We start from the raw sequence: 16488 nt of genomic DNA, 5'->3' as shown, positions 1-16488 counted from the left end.
TGTTAGAGGCATGAGGACAGTTTGTGCAGGGAGAATGTGCCAGCCTGGCTACTTTCTGCAGACTGTTCCCCTCATACTGCTGCCCACCCCTAGCATCCGTAGCTTTTGGATTTGGGATATCAGGAGACACGTTACTGCCTAGTCCTTGTAGTATCTATTTTTCAGTCTGTTGTCCACGAAGTAGTCTAATCCCTTTCTGAAACAGCTGGTTCTCTTGGCCCTCACATCCTCCTGTGGCAGCAAGCTCTAGAGACTCATTACCTGCTATAAAAATAAATAGTTTTTTTCTCTGTTCTAAACCAGTTCCCACTACAAGAGTGCAGCATACTCTTACCCACTCTTTTCTGTCTTTCAATCAAATACACATTCAGGAAAGAAACTTTTTTTTTTTTCTTTTTAAGTAATGTTGCCAAGTTTCTTAAAACTCCTCTTTGAAGCACTTAAAAAAAATATTTTATATATGTATGCATCCTACCTGAACCAGATAATCTTCTCTGTGTGCTTCTTGACTTCTTTCAAGAAGCCCGGGACTCCCTTTAACAAAAAACTATGGTAGCTCTTTCCAAGCAAATGACACTTGTTGCTAATTTTACTCCTCTGAGTGGTTTTACCAACTCTTACCATATGGGGAAGTCATAGAGACCAGAAGTTGCCAGGATCTGGGAGCCCCTTTTCAGGAGCAGTACAATTGAAGCATTGCATTACAGTCACATCTCCTGCCATAACAGCCTCTCTCATCTCCCTCTTCATAGCTGACACCCAGCATATAAATTCTGGATTAATTAATGACATTAGGTAATTAATGCCATTTTATTTTAGTGTACTTTTTAATATATAATAGTACCCTAGCATCCATGCAACCTTTCTTTCCTGTATATTTCTTTCCTGCATCCATTTATTACAATGCACACCTAGCTCTCATTCTGGCACCAAATGTCTGAGAAATGTGATATATCAGTTAAACTAAAACAAGCTCCTTATATCTAAGCTAAAAAAATTGAGGCCAGTAGTTGTCAGTAGAATTTAAAATGGAGAAAAATAAGTGCTACCTTGCCATTTTACACTGTCATTTCATTAAAAAATACCATACTATAAGAAACTACGATAGGCCAATTTCAATAGCAGTAAGCTAACTAAGGGGAAGAAATTACTTAGTAAGTGTTGTTATTACAGCCAGTCAGTCTTCAGGTACTGTTTCTCATTCTCCCTTTTTTGTTTTTCTCCATTATTACCAAGTATTCAAAATAAAGTTGAAAATGTATTAGCTATAGAAAATGCACATGATCATGTTTTTTATGCAAGCCAGTGTTTAAAGTTCTGTGAAAAATGACACAACAAATTATCACAGGGAGTCTATAGTTTTCTCCATGCTGCTTTTTATTGTTATTTTTTTCACAAAGGAATAATAGATATAATAAATAAGGCTTGGAGGAGATTTGAAAGGCTGTGCACTCCAGATTTTTGCCTTGGGCAGGATCAGCTAGACTTAAATAATTTTTGACCAGTTTTGGTCTAATCTGCTCTTTAAATCAAAAATTTTTTTTTTTCAGAGCTTTGCTGAATTTTTTTTCCTCACTGCTTTGCAATCTTTGCAGTTCAAAAGATGTTTGACTCCAACCTTGATATCATCTGCTGCAATTTAAGCTAATTATGTCACCACAATGGAAACTGAGAACAGGTTACAAACTCTCAGCAATAACCTCATGCATATGAAGGCTGATAGTTACTTAAACTCAGTCCTTTCTAGACAAAACAAATCCTTCTTTTTAAAATCACTATCCTTTTCTCTGCACTTCTGACCACCTGTCCAGTCATTTGCAACTCATTCTTGAGTTCATTCAGTTCAAGAGAGGTGTTTTAGTGTTTTGCACTTATTGAACTGCACTCTCAGTTCTTTTGAAACCACTTTGAATTGCATTCCTCTTCTCAGGTACTGGTCGGGTTTCACATCATTGTGAGTATAAAAAGTCTATCAAAAATTAGTCAAGTAATTAATGAAAATAATGATTATATGTAATCATCGATATAATGATTAATATAATGATTTTATAATTATATAATGATTAATATAGACATAGTACAAATCTGTATGGAGTTTTACTTGAAATTGCATATCAATTATGTTTAATCTCCATTTAAATTAAGATTTCCTATTTTGCTTGTGTTAACATCACACGGGCAGTATCGAAAGCCTTGCAGTGGGCATCGTACACCACTTCTACCTGTTGTCCACTACTGGTGAATCTTACTGCTCCAGAATTCATTCGAGGGTTCATTGGAGAAAACTATAGACCCCCTGTGATAATTTGTTGTGTCATTTATCACAGAACTTTAAACACTGGCTTGCATAAAAAACATGATAATGTGCATTTTCTATAGCTAATACATTTTCACCTTTATTTTGAATACTTGGTAATAATGGAGAAAGGAAATTCATTCGAGTGGTTATTATTTATTTTAGATAAATGGATGGCTGCTGCTTGTTCTTTTTGTCTCTGCTCACAGATTAGCTAATCATATGGTCTAGAACTGAGCTCAGAATAACATAAAATTTCCTGGGTATTTTTCTAAACCTCTTTCAAAAGTGAACTATATTCATCTGTTGCAGATTCTCAAATATAACTACTAATGCTTTGAGATTGCTTGAGCAAGTTCCCAAGTGTTATAGCTGAAATTCATGAGCTGTCACATGACAATTCATATTCAACTAGGTAAGAACAGTGTCATACCAATTAGCTTTGTTTGTTTATTGTCATTCACATAGAGACCTTCTTCTTTGAAGCTGCTAATATAGACATTAGTGCTAGAACTAACTTTTCTCCCGAGTATCACTTTGAAAATTTCACTGACTTTTATTCAATTTGTGAAAAATAAGATTAATTTTTTTTTTTTTTTCATGTCTGGATAAATAATCTCCATCTTGTATTACATTGCAGAAGAGAAATGAGCAACAGGTTTGAAATTTTTCTTTACCATAATGGGGATAACAAACTCTGTGGGTAATAGTTCAAAAAGCTACTTAGGTTCTCTCTGATGGATTGTATTTCTTATACAAACAGTGTCTACTGCTTCATATTATTACCTGTATATCTATGTCTGTGAGCTTGTCTGTATACATATAAACATTTTAGAGACACATTATTTGTATTTTTTTCTGTTAGAAGATGGAGTGAGGAACCACAGTAAAAAATATTTTTTTATATGGAATATACAACAATAAATACTTTGACCTCTTTCTCTCTCATGCACATGCATACGTAGATGCTATTAGAACTGCAGTATTGTGGAGATGCCTTGATTACAGATAGGCTCATTGCTGTTGTTTTAAATGAGCTAAAGCTGGGGAGCAGATGCAGGAACAGGTAAGTGGTTCTGCATTCAATCAGTTGAGACTCATCAGGTCTCATTAACTCAGGCTGTTCCTGAAAGGTGCTGTACTGCTGAGCTGGCCCCAGAAATTACACAACTGAGTACACACAGTGCTCTGTGTGCATTAGTTAGTCTGTCTCTCCTATGATAGTCTTTACTATATCAGCTGTAGTGCCTCTGCCCCATGTGGTATTTAATCCAGAATTGGGGTTAAATCATCCATAGGTAATTGAGGATTTAGTACCTTTCTGGAGTGCACAGCTCAGGTATAATTTAGCTACTCTCTTGCGGATCACTGCTTTTCCTATACCTCCACCCCCTCCCTCTCATGCCCCCATTAACTCTCATTCCTGCGTTCCTGTCCTCTGTACACTTGCATGCACCCGTGCTTGTGCTCAGCCTGAAGCTTTTGCTTCTCTCAAACAGGTGATCTGGTGGGTATAATACAGCTGCAGCTAAGGATTTTTGTAGGAAGAAAGCAGTGGGGTTGCAGCTGGCCAGGGACTACTGTTTCCTCTTCCAAGGAATGTGTGTCCAGCTTGCTGTGGTGTGTTGGAATCTGGGAACCTTACGATAAGCTACTGGGTCAGTGCTGTTGTGGCAGCTGCTGTAATGAGTATGACCATGCTTTGTGGCTGTTTCGGGTTTGAGTGATAATCTGTGGACAGAGCTTCAGTTTGGAGGTAATTCAGTGAGCATGTCTTCAGCCATAAACCCTGTACAACTGTGTGAATGTAGAGAAGTCTCTTCTTAAAATATATCTCATGTAACTTTATTTGTTTATGGTAGGGAACTCCTCCAATACAATAATTCCTATGATCTGATTTCCATGTGCAATGTCTCTTATGCTGTGGAAGACAGTTTGAAACACTTTCCTTTGATGTACAGTGACATTAGAAAATAACAAAACACCAAACCCTAAGAGAATACCTTGGCATACATGGTGATTCAATTATAATTATTTGTTATATCTTAATACCTACACATGTGCATCAGTGAGTAATTAAAGTTTGAGAGGAAGCTAAAATTTGGCAAACAGACTAAGGTATTGGCAGTTTTTCAGAACTATGTTTGGGTTTTGTGAATTCTTTTCCTGTTTTGTTTTGAAGAAGTCTAGAGGTCATACCAAGAGAAGTCAAAATGAGATCATTTACACACTAATCTGCACCTGGAATATAAACTAATTAAAACTGAAATCACAGCAGTTATTCCACTCTGAACAATCTGTTAAAAAAAAATATATAAAAAGTGATCACACATCTTCCCTGTAACAACAGTCTTAATATCCTACACCACTGCTATTGGTTTGTATCTCGTTGATGTTCTCTTTCAGCACCACACAAATCAAAATGACATATGTGTAACTTTAGGTACCTCTACACCAACAGCTGTCATCCTCCATTCCTCATGTACCCATCTTCAGTAAAGCAGCCCTGACATTTTGCATTTCCTTTGCGAGCTTCCTTCTGTTGCTTTTTTTTTAAAACAGTCTCTCTGTTGCTTTCGTTCTCCAAACTTTCTGCCACAAGGCACAGGCTGAGACCAAAAGGAAGGGCATGGGCAAGGGCATGGGCAAGGCACAATGGCATCAGTGCCACCACTGCACCAAATACTGAGTAGTTGCCTCCAGAGCCTTTGTGAGCCTTTCTGAGAAAGCAGCTAATAGTTTCCTAATATTAGGACATGCTGAGACATAGCTCCTAAACTTGTCAGTGGTTCAGAGTTGTGTTTTTAACCAGAATATATTATGCTGTCATGGATAAATAAACTGATGTTGCTTTTAGCTGGTTCATCAGGACTAAAAGATAATGGCATCTGTTCTGTCTTATGTGTAATATTTCTCTTTTATTTCCTAGCACAGTTGTTTGTTCTTGCTTTTTATGATCCTCAGCCCATGTTTCTAGAGAGTTCCTCAAATCCCTCAGAAAATGGCTACAATTTACATGTTTGAAGTGTCTAATGTTTGGAATGAAGGTATTTAGAAGGCTATTCTGCAGGGATAAAGTAAAAGCAATAGAAATAGTAGCTTCCTAAACTCAGTTTTATAACTTTTATATAATTAATAACTGACAAAAAATTGTTTGCCTTCAAATGTGGCTCTTAAGAAAAATAAATATTAAGGTTTTTTTCTGGAGGAAAAAGCCACTGAAAAGAAATGTATCTGTTATGTATATATCATATTTTTCAAGAGAGAAGTCAGAAAGACAAAAAAGAAAAGAAATACAGAGAAAGATGCATTTTTCAGTGGCATAGACTGTAAAATACCTCCCAGTTTTTCAGCCTGGAATTTGCAAAAAGACAGTGACCTCAGTTTGGAGTCCATCCAGGATTTAGCTCTTGAAGAACTGCTTGTCACAATCTAGCAATGTTCTCTGTTCCATAGGGGGATACAAATCATTAATTTTTAAAAATATAACACATTTGGAAGCTCTTGTTTCCACCTCCCAATATGGCTTCTCAGTTAAACTGACTTTGTTATGGTAAGGGGCGGGGGAGCAGAGTGGGAGACAGGGCCCAGATGCATCTTCACAGCCGTCCAGTTAATTTGGGATTTCAGCCCCTGGAGAACTGACTGCGTCAGTCCTTAGCTCATCCTCTATATGGTGTGACATTTTCTTGCACCTTACTAGTTTACTGAGCAAAAAGTGGAAATATTGCAGATCAGATCAGATACTGCCAAGTTTTTAAGTATGTTGAACTTCAGAATGATAATTCCAAATTATTTTGTAGACTCTATTGTGCTTCATGTCAAGTTTTGTGTTAATGCTAGTAAGATGTAGAAATACCTCACTGGCATGGAAAAAGTTAACAGTGAAAAGCTGAAAATCAAGTTGAATTAACTAATGAAGATGAAGATTTTTTACTCTGGAGTTGTTAGCAACCAGTGCCACAAGCCCTTGGGTTTAGTGGTCTGCGAATTTAAAAAAAAAAAAAAAAAAAAAAAAAAGACCTCTCATCTTGAAAAACAGCACTATAAAAATGGATGATATACATTCATCCAATCTTCAGAGTTATTTTTCAGCCAGGACTGACACTGTTATGGAGCTGCATGTAGTGAATATCTGAATATGGTCAGCATTTTTAATGCAAAGCAATGTATATTATAGTTTGTTATATAGCTAATGCCCATCTTTTGTAGGACAAGGGAGAGTGAATACATGTGCACAGCTTAGCCAGAGGCTGGAGACCAGCTTCTCTCTTTCTGGAACTGTGGAAGTACTTTGTCTATGATGTTCATATTTGATGAAATATAACAAGAACTAAGCATAAAGAAAAATATACTGGAAGAGACAGTTTTGCACCTGTTTTCATACTTTTGTCCCAAGAAAAAAAGAAGTTGGCTAAAAACCAAGTTCTGTTTCTCTAAAGCAAGAGGATTATAACAACAAAACAATATTTTACAATGCATAGAAAATATAATCTGTGGAGAAATGTCATTATTTCATAACTATTTTACAGAGATAGTATAGAGAAGGGTATTTTGATTTTGGCTTTTAATAGTGAAGTTTATTCTAAGGTTATTGTCATTTTACCACGAACATTTATTGTATTCTTAAGTGGGTTGTAGTAGTATCTCAAGAAATATTCTTCCTCTGTTTTGACCAGACCGTGATGTTCAAGGTGATAGTCCTTCAGGTCTTGGTTATTCTTCAGTTACAGAACAGAAATCAGAGAAAGAAAAATAATTTTGAAATTTATTTTCCTTTTGTCCCATCTGTGTTACTGCAAAGGCACACTGAAAAATCAGTATCTATATCAATATAGCCTTGTGTGTATATACAGAAAATACACGTATAAAGCAAATTATTAGTTCCTGCTTTTATTATAGTTGTGTCATTCAACTTTAATAGTTATTCTTCCTTTTCTATTTACATCATGTATATTTCTGAAACTGTCATTCAGGTAATAAAGCTGTATTTTCTGAAAAGGAGAAATGCTAATTTTCCTTCCACTGAAGTAGAATTGTGTAGCTCCTCTGCAAGCTGCTAATCACTGTCTGCACCTTCTGCCTGCAGCAATGGGTACAGATGAAATACGTTAACTGTTCATAGTAAGAGCTACCCTTGTCTGAACAAGAAATAGCTCCAGTTTTACGCTTAACTTTAAGCTTAAACACTGCTCTCAGTCATAAAATGATTAAACATATTTAAATTACCTTATATTTGTGTGAGGTAGGGGGAACCAAGGACTTACACTGATTTGAGGAAACAGGTGTTGAAAATTCCTCTTAGATGAGGTGGTAATGTAAATGAATTGAAATTCAATTAAAAATGTCTTCTTGATTTCTCGTAGATTCATAGATTTGAAGGTCAGAAAGAACTGGTGTGATCATATAGTATTTATGAAGCCATAATCCATGGGATTTTATGTAGGGATTTCTCTTCTTGCTCTTCAAAATTATGTCTGACTATATATTAACAAAACTAATACTCTTGTCTTACTTTATGCAATTCTGTTAATTAAAAATCTCTTACATTTTTAGTTATCTGCTCTAATTTTAAAATGGACTCAATACTAAGAATTTATATTTTTCCTGTTTGAACTTTGATGTCTTCAATTTCCAGTCAATATATCTTTTTAACATTATTGTTTCAATAATTAATTACTGTATTATCAGAAAACTGTCTTTAGTGGCCCTCAGGATGAGCTGATTTATGTTCTGCAGACAACAAGCTGTATTGACCAAAAGGAGGCACTTTCAAATGACAGAAAGGTCTAAAATGAGCCTTAATTTGCTGGGAGGTAGAGGTACCTGTCTCCCAGCCTTGACGCTCCTGCCCAGCTCTTGGTGCTTAGCTTTTCAAAAGGGCTGTTTGCTGTTCTTCATTTGGCTTTTGCAAGTTAATAGAAGCTTTCCAAACTCTCCAGCAGAAATTTAATATCTGGTGCCCATCCTCCTTTAGTAAGGAGTAAGCACTCCTTCACCTGCCTGCCATGACAATGTGCTTTAATCTGCCAGGTGTTCTCCATCAGCATATTGAAAGGGTGTGTGTATATGTGGATGAGACACCAGTCCAGTCAGTGAGTTGTCTTTTTCCAGGTTTTTTCTTATCTCCAATATTCCAGAAATGTCCCTCATATCAGGCTGTTGCGGATGGTGCTAAGTTTGGGCCTGTTCTGCTGAATTGGCACCATGGCTTAGAGAAGAGGTGAGGTGTCTTAGGACAGGAAAGAGAAAGCAAGGACCTGGTTCTTGTCACAAGGACACCCATCACCTGCAACGAGACTTGTGTGTCTGTGTAATTTTGCTAGTCATGCAGTGGCTAGGCACGTTTCCATGCAGCCCATGAATGGTTGAGTTCTCCTCTGAGGCATCTACTCCCCGCCTGCTTTTCACACAGCAGAATACCTGAGGGGCCTAACTCAACTACAGCTCCAGTTTTAGCTACGTGTAGTGATACTCAATTGCGCAGCACCTACGTCTGTTTCTCCACCTACCCCAGAGCTTCTTATATCTTGGAAGGCAAATTATTTTTGAGTGCTAAATATGGTATTAGCAAAGGACTGATGTCTACTGAGACAAGATGGTGTTAGTAATTTACTGACTCCTGCTGGCATTTGAGAGTCTGATATTTCCTCTTCAAAATTAGTTGTAAAGGTAAGTCTTGCTCAGTCCAAACTCCTAATAATCCAATTTTACAGTACGCCACTGTTTTGCCTCCATAATGTCCACAGTTTTTTAAATGAAATGTTTTTCCTGGACTTGCTTTGTCCAGATTATACATTTCCTTCCTTTACTGTTAATGAAATATGAACATCAGATTTCTTCAGATTTCTACCTTTACCTTCTGTGTTAATGTTGGCCTTAATTAAGTACATAGCAATAAAACACAGAAGTAAAACAAACACAGAAAAAAAAAGCAACAAAAAAGAAAACAAAAAACTAAAGGCAGAAGTATTGCTCTAGGAGTAAAACCTTTATGTGTATATCAGAAAGGTTAAGGTACCAAAACAAGGCTTGTTAGTTTGTATGGTTCTCAGCTTTCAGAACGATGATGAGATATGAGTATGAATAAGGATCCTAGTTACTAGATCTGGGCTGAAGTTATTCTAACATTTTTTCTCAGTCATGGTAAATAAAAACCACTCCTCCCTCCTTGTCTCTCAGGATCTAAATATTAAGTTTACTGTAAGAAACAATTGTAATAGCAGCTTTTGTTTTCTTTTTTGAAAGAAAACCCAAACCAGATTAAATCATCTTTCTATATTTTATCTTATTCTTGAGAAAAATATCTAGTGTCATAAGATACTAAAGAAAACCTTGTATAACAAATGATGATGTGCCAATCTATTTTATTCTTAATTGTCATTCACTTCTATTGTTGGAGAAAACTTCTGGTTAAAAGTAATCAAATATTTGAGAGGCTCTAGCAAAAACTGGGGAAGTAATTCTGCGTTGTTTTTTCAGAGCATAAAATTGGTCCAGGATAATTTTTTCCCTATAAAACTGGATAATTTGTGGACAATCATTAGTCAGCCTTTTAGCTTTCTTTCCCCACAAAAATATCTTAGTTATTATTAAAACCAAAAACAAACAAACAAAAATCCACCAACAAAAAATGCAGCTAAAAATATAAGATTCAAGTTTATTTTGCTTATATTGATAATATAATATTATGTCTACCCAAAATTGGTTTATGCAATGTTTTGCTTTTGAAGTCCATTGAAGAGTTCATTTTTCATTGGATCAGTCTCGGGTAAAAAGAGTTCACTGTCACCATCACCCAAAACACAGGGTAAAGAAAAGGACTAAAACTTCAACTTTGAGAAACATAACAGAGCAGAACAGCTATTTTCAGTTTTCTAATTTATGCACACTTGTAAGTGTAGTGGAAAAATCCTTCATCTGAAAACCAATAATTGTATAGGATAAATGAAGTAGTAACTTTTGCAAATTCACATTTCACAAAAGGTAGCTGTGTGTGAAGAGACTTTGTTTCTCCCAGCAAACACAGAAACTGGGGAAGCTCTGTAGCTCCTACCACTGGCTCCTATCCCTTAAGTTATTTAGTGTGGCTTCCTGAAAGGACATAAGATCTTTTGGATTGGAAAACAACCCTTAAGATCAAGTCCAACAGCAAACCTAACTTCCAAGTCTACCACTAAGCCACGTCCCTAAGCAGCACATTTACATGTCTTCTCAGTATCTCCAGGGGTAGTGGTTTCACCACTTCCCTGGGCAGCCTATTTCAGTGCTGGACAACCCTTTCAGTGAAGAAATTTTTTCTAATATCCAAACTAAATTTTTCCTGGCACAATTTGACATTTTTTCCTCTTGGTTTATTGCTTGTTACTTGGAAGAAGAGACCAATGCCCATCTTTGTCTTGCAACCTATGTGTATGCTATTTTTTTCTAGTGTCCCAGTTTAGTGGTCTATGGCAATGGTAAAAAATACATCTCAGCAGGCCTTGCCTGACTTCTACCCTCTCAGGAAATCTCATTTTTGTACTTTACTTGTGACTGATCCATGCTGCATGTTCTTTTCCTTGCTGATTTTTAAGCATCTTCCCACCCAATTTTTAAGCTTTTTGTCTCTTCTATAGTTCAGTTCCTTCGGGACCTTGAAATACCTGCTTCCAAAATTCTTTTCTACAAACAGGGAGCAGGGACAGAAGAGAAAAGGTGGGAATTATCCCAGCTCTAGCCATCACCATCACCTTACATTGGTAGTCAAAGCTTGGAGATTCAAATTAAGTATTCCCCATTCTACTTGGTTTTATTCGTGTTCATCAGCACTATGTTTCACTTTTCACTCTCATGATTCTAATATAAACCAGAAGTTGGAAAGGAACAGGACTCAGACATTTGCTATGCCACCAACATAACTTGTTGAGTGACTGTCACAAAAAGCATACAATAAGTTTTGTGATGCTTTTTCAGGCAGCTAGAGAGACACCTGATAAGCTGTCACTGGTGGCTTTCCCACAATATCATTGGTGGAGCTGATATAGTCACTAAGACAGTGGTGAGAGCTATTTAAGCAGTTCTTGAGTGGGCCTTATGTGGGCATAAAAATATGTGCTTATAAAAAAACTTAAGATGAATAAATCAGTCAGGCAAAATCAAATAATAATGTCCAGTCTGTTAATGTTTTGATTTTGCTGACAGGTACCAATCAGCTAGCAACACTGCTGAAGAGTAACTCCAGATGTTCTTAATTTCCTAAAACCATACATACTATGGAAGGGAAAATTAAAATAGCTAATAGCCAAAACAAAAGTTGTTTTTTTGAAAAAAAAGAACCAAACAACCAACCAAAGTGGGTTGTGTTATATTGCTTATATTATTTCATAAATTTATGTTTAAATGTAGAAAGTATGTAAATGATAATTTTCTCTCATGTTCCCTTCTTGGTTAGAGACAAGAAAACAAATTCAAATTGTGCTTGGGAGGAATAACTTAACAAAGCCAATTTTATTATGCAGATGAATTGTAGGTGTTGTGTATCTGCATTTTCTGAAATTGTTAGCAAGCTTTTTTCCAAAGCTTTCTCTCTAGGTGTGTATATAACATCTTATATTTAGAGAACCAATGAGCCATAAGAAACTTGGTTGTTCTAAGCAAAAGTTGTCATGGCTATACATTTTGCTCAGGAACTAATTGCTTAATTTTTTGTTTAAATTTTAAGTTTAAAGTTTGTCCAAAAATGAGGAAGCTATTAACAGAATTATGCTTTTTCTAAGAATATAATGTTGAGTTTGGTGGACTAAATAGGTTCATAAAAAGAACCTATTTTCTCTTGCATTCCCATATTAATCATTCAATTCTATGCTTGTACTCCAGTGGTTTATTTCATTAAACAGGGTTGGGAGTGGGCCAAAACAAACCATCCCAAACAGTTTGGAAGTTTTATTCCTCAGCCATAGCTTGCTGATATATATACATATAACAAAATGCTTCCAGTTTGCTCGTAGATGAAAGGTCTTCTCTAAATCTCCTTTTTGACGAAGGATCATTTTTAAGATCACACTTCTAGTGTTCATACCTAACAGTAATAAATAGAAAATTATATTTGACTGGTAGCATGTAAATGCACTGAAAAATTATGAAGACGTGTTAGTCATTACCACTGCAGAAGACTCCTAAGTAAAATCTCCTCAGTAAAATACTATGATGAGAATTGTGAATTGTGAGGTCTACTTTACCCAACAAGCTTTCCTTTTCAATGGAATTTTAACTTTGTTTTCAGAGACTTTTTTCAACCTAAGAGTGTAGCAATTATGTAGTAGATACCAGAGCTTTTTAAAGAAGCATAGAGACCGAGACACAGTTATACATAATACTGCAGAACAGCAAACGTAACTCTCATTTCTATGTTTGAAGCAGTGGAAGATGAAAAATCCTGGCTTCAGTGTGGGAAAAATTGCTTCTGATACAAAAATAAACACCCATAATCAGTACCTGGTAAATTATTATTTATATGCTTAAGACTTGGTACCACCATGGAATTCAAGTATTCCAGATTAATAATGCTTGCCATAAAGCTGGAGGGGGGGGGGAGAAAAATAAAAACTACTGGATAGTTTTTAAAGATCCTATTATTTATATAAACTACTAAATACATGGCCAGAGTGACAAATATGCTGGCTGCAGCATGCTGGATATTATAAGGCTAGAGAATATTTTAATTCACAGTCTAAAACCTTGAAGTCCTACCAAGAATTTGTCACACTTCACCTGTTTCAGGTTTTCAGTTTATTTTTTTAGCAGTTTTCATACAAGTTTTTTCAGTTGCTGACTTAAACAATTTGTTCCATATCTCAACCACCATTTTGTGTAAAGAAATCATAAAAGTTAGGAACCTGAAAATTGGATTTTTCTTTTGAGCAGCTGCTGTCCAGAAATGTGGAAAGACTGTTAAAAGGGAATAGCATCACTTTCTAGCAAACTGCAGGCAGGTTTGATGACTGAATCTAGTCTTTCCATTACTGTACTGTCACCAAACTATATTACACTTGCAGTCGTAGATCTATGGAAGAGAAAGAACAGCTCTTTCAAGGTTTCAGTATTTATTTGTACAATCATAGATATCAACTTTCCTTCTTCACTGTTGACATGCTTATGTTGAAATACATTTCATATTAAACACATATTTCTTGAATAAAAGGTGGTCTATAATGTTTTACAGAATACCTTTACAGAGCACTAGGTAAATGAGAGTAAAGGAAAATTATTTGAACAAGTTCACAAATGTTTCTTAAAAAAATAAATCCTTTTACTGTGGCTGGCTCTCTAAGCCTGTGTACCTGTGCTTTCGGTGGCTTAAGAGGGACTAGATAGATTTGTTTAGTTTATTTTGAAAATAATTTCTTAGTGACATTTATTTCTGTATTAGCTATTTGTGCATAGCACATTTGTTTCAGAGTGCTGATATTCTGGATCAGAGACATCTGGTCTGTTGTGCTTTGACAAGGGTGCCACTCTGAACAACTTTTTTCTTCCCATGGCTGTTGTAACAAATGCTAATAGTTTCTACTTAATTTTCTGTTGAGGATCCAGTATACAACATCAAGTATTTGGTTGAATTAGTAAAAGTTTGTCTATATATGACTTGCTTCTAATGTTGATGTATGTTTTGGTTTGTTTGTTTGCTCAAGATAATTTCAGCTAAATCTTTATTCATTTTTTTCCCCCAAAATCATATTTAGCAGTCTTATTTTGTGTTCTTCAAAGGGCTTACCTTTCTAGCATAATCAGTTGTATTTTTATTATCCACAAAATCAGTTTGTTTGATTAAATTATCAAGTCATATTGTATTTTCTTGAATTTAATAATAGTTCATGTGGAGCTCAAGTGTTGCTGTTTGCTTTAATACTACAGAATTACAAGATGGCTCAGGGGTAGTGAATTTTAGAAGTTATTTTTATCCAAGTTTCTGTCAAGTTTTGTATGTGTATGGGCAATGTAGGTGCCATGTGAATTACATAATTACTAAGTCTTTAAGATTATATCCACTGGTAAAATTACACAAATAAACATTGTAACAACTTTAGAAAAATTTTAAATCATACAGTTTTGCCAGATGAAATAGAAAATCACTTGGGTAACCTTCTCAGACACTGTATTAAATCAAAGAAAGAATATATTACTTGGAGAACTTTTTTTTCATCTCTGTGCTTACCTTTCTAAGATCAGGAAAAAACTATCTGTCCTAGTATTGGCTCCTGACAGGTCCAAGAATCTTCATAACCCTTTATAGTCTAAGGGTTACAAGATGTCCTTCTTGACCTTTTGAAAATACACTTTCGTACATTAGGCAGAAAGTAATTTTGTTCACATTAAATGGCAGAGGGAAATATGTCCTCACCTTCCATACAGGGACAAGATTCTTGTCTCCCTGAGGAAACAGCAGAGCTAGAAAGACTCACTTCAAAGAGGCATTTCTAGGTTTCCTAAGTGCCCAGTTCAGGAACTGCTGATGGGTCTTGTGGGTAAATGATTGTTTACAGCACTGAGGCATATGTCACTTTCATTCTCTCATTTTGGCAAATCTTTACTGAGCAGTCCTGTATGGCTTTGTTTCTGACAAAGTATGGCTTTGTTTCTGACTGGATTTCATGCAGCAGAAACTTTCTTCTATGGTACAAACATAGCATTTGATGTCTGGTTGAAGACTCAGGCTGGATAAATCATTCTCCTATTCACTATATCAAATAGTGAATATCAAAACTATATTCAGGAAACTTCAGGGAATGGTTTAGAATCAGTGTTTTTTTAAGGCCTTAGAATCACTTAATTTGCTTTTTTTCTTCTAAACAGATTCGAGGTAGGGGAAGGAGAGAGGAAAGTAAGTATTATTTTGGAGACCAGACAATTTTCTGAGCATTTTGTACATATTTTAATGTTCCTTCTCCACAGTCCATTTTGGCAATATGTATAATGCAGATGTTGTTGGGCTGCATTGGGACTGCTTTTTCTATTGTGAAATTCATGTCACTCATTAGCTTGTCTTCCTAGAAAATGTAGTTTTGAAGACATATAGATATCTAGAGGTAGCAACTGCATCAATAGATTTTATTCCTTTTTCTTGAGTGCTTTCACTAAGGAGAGACTTCTAATGAGAAATGTGTTCTTCCCTTAATTATCCAGTCTTCTGCTTTAACTGCCTGTCTTTGTTTACAGTCTAATGAGTACAGAAGACAAAATATACCATCCAAACTTTTGTCTATTAGTTTAGAAAGCCAGTTACAATTGATTTTTTTAAGAACTTCTGACACAGAAATTAAAGACAAGACTTTTACCATATGTAGCCAGATGTTTATTTTGAAAAGTACCTTTCTTTTCTAAAGAGTTTGTAACTGAAAAAATTTAATCTCTGCAGAGTTTTGAGCTTGGTTATGTTGGTACATCCTGTAGTTACTGGAAATGATATTTTCATGCACTTTTGTTAATCTTGTTGAACATAAAATTATACTAGGCCTTCAACTATACTATCTGTCTATACATAAGATATCCATCTATCTAGATAGTATCTATACTATCAACTATACTAGCACCTTCAACTTGGTGAAATTATATCTGTCATCTCAGGTTGGACCAAATTTACGATCAAACTGTGCAAATCTTTTCCATCCAGTGAAGCCAGTGACTATCAGCTTGTTGAAATAAAGGAGGATTATTTAGAATAAAATAATTTTAAGGGAGGAGGGGTACTCATAAGACAATAAACTACTGGAAGGGTTTTATGACAATAAAATTCTCAACGTACATATTCAGTAGTCAGGTGAACCTGCTCACAGATTATCTGACTAGTGTCCTCATAAAAAGCCTGAAAAATAAAAATCTGCTGCTGATCTTTGTTGTCAGCTTGATAGCTGATGTTCTGTACCTGCTGGCTGTCCAACAACATACTGCTATGTTCTGGTAACTTAAAATTCTTGGTAGAAAAATGTAATTTGGAATTAACTTAATTTGTTAATAGATATTTCTAATTACAGCTCCTAAGACAAAATCCAACAAGCATCTTTTTGTGACGTTATGTGATAGATACCTAAAGTTGCTAGATTTGGTCAATGTCTTTTAAATACATGCTTGGATGCTTCTTATCTGGGAAATCATGGAACTGACTCTTTGTTTGCTCTTCCCTAATCCTTCAAAATAAGTTAAAGTAATATATG

The 16488-nt window shown here is 35.5% G+C and overlaps 1 protein-coding gene across 18 annotated transcripts in view; it reads left to right on the top strand.

Annotated features, from left to right (window-relative positions):
• Nucleotides 1-16488, top strand: part of DMD (dystrophin) — a 1120784-nt gene that overhangs the window by 824850 nt on the left and 279446 nt on the right. The gene's annotated exons all lie outside the window — the stretch shown is intronic.

This window comes from Heliangelus exortis, chromosome 1 (genome assembly GCF_036169615.1).
Source record: "Heliangelus exortis chromosome 1, bHelExo1.hap1, whole genome shotgun sequence".
Classification (NCBI taxonomy): domain Eukaryota; kingdom Metazoa; phylum Chordata; class Aves; order Apodiformes; family Trochilidae; genus Heliangelus; species Heliangelus exortis.
The sequence above is the reverse complement of the archived record's forward strand: the minus strand, read 5'-3'. Positions and strand labels throughout refer to the sequence as shown.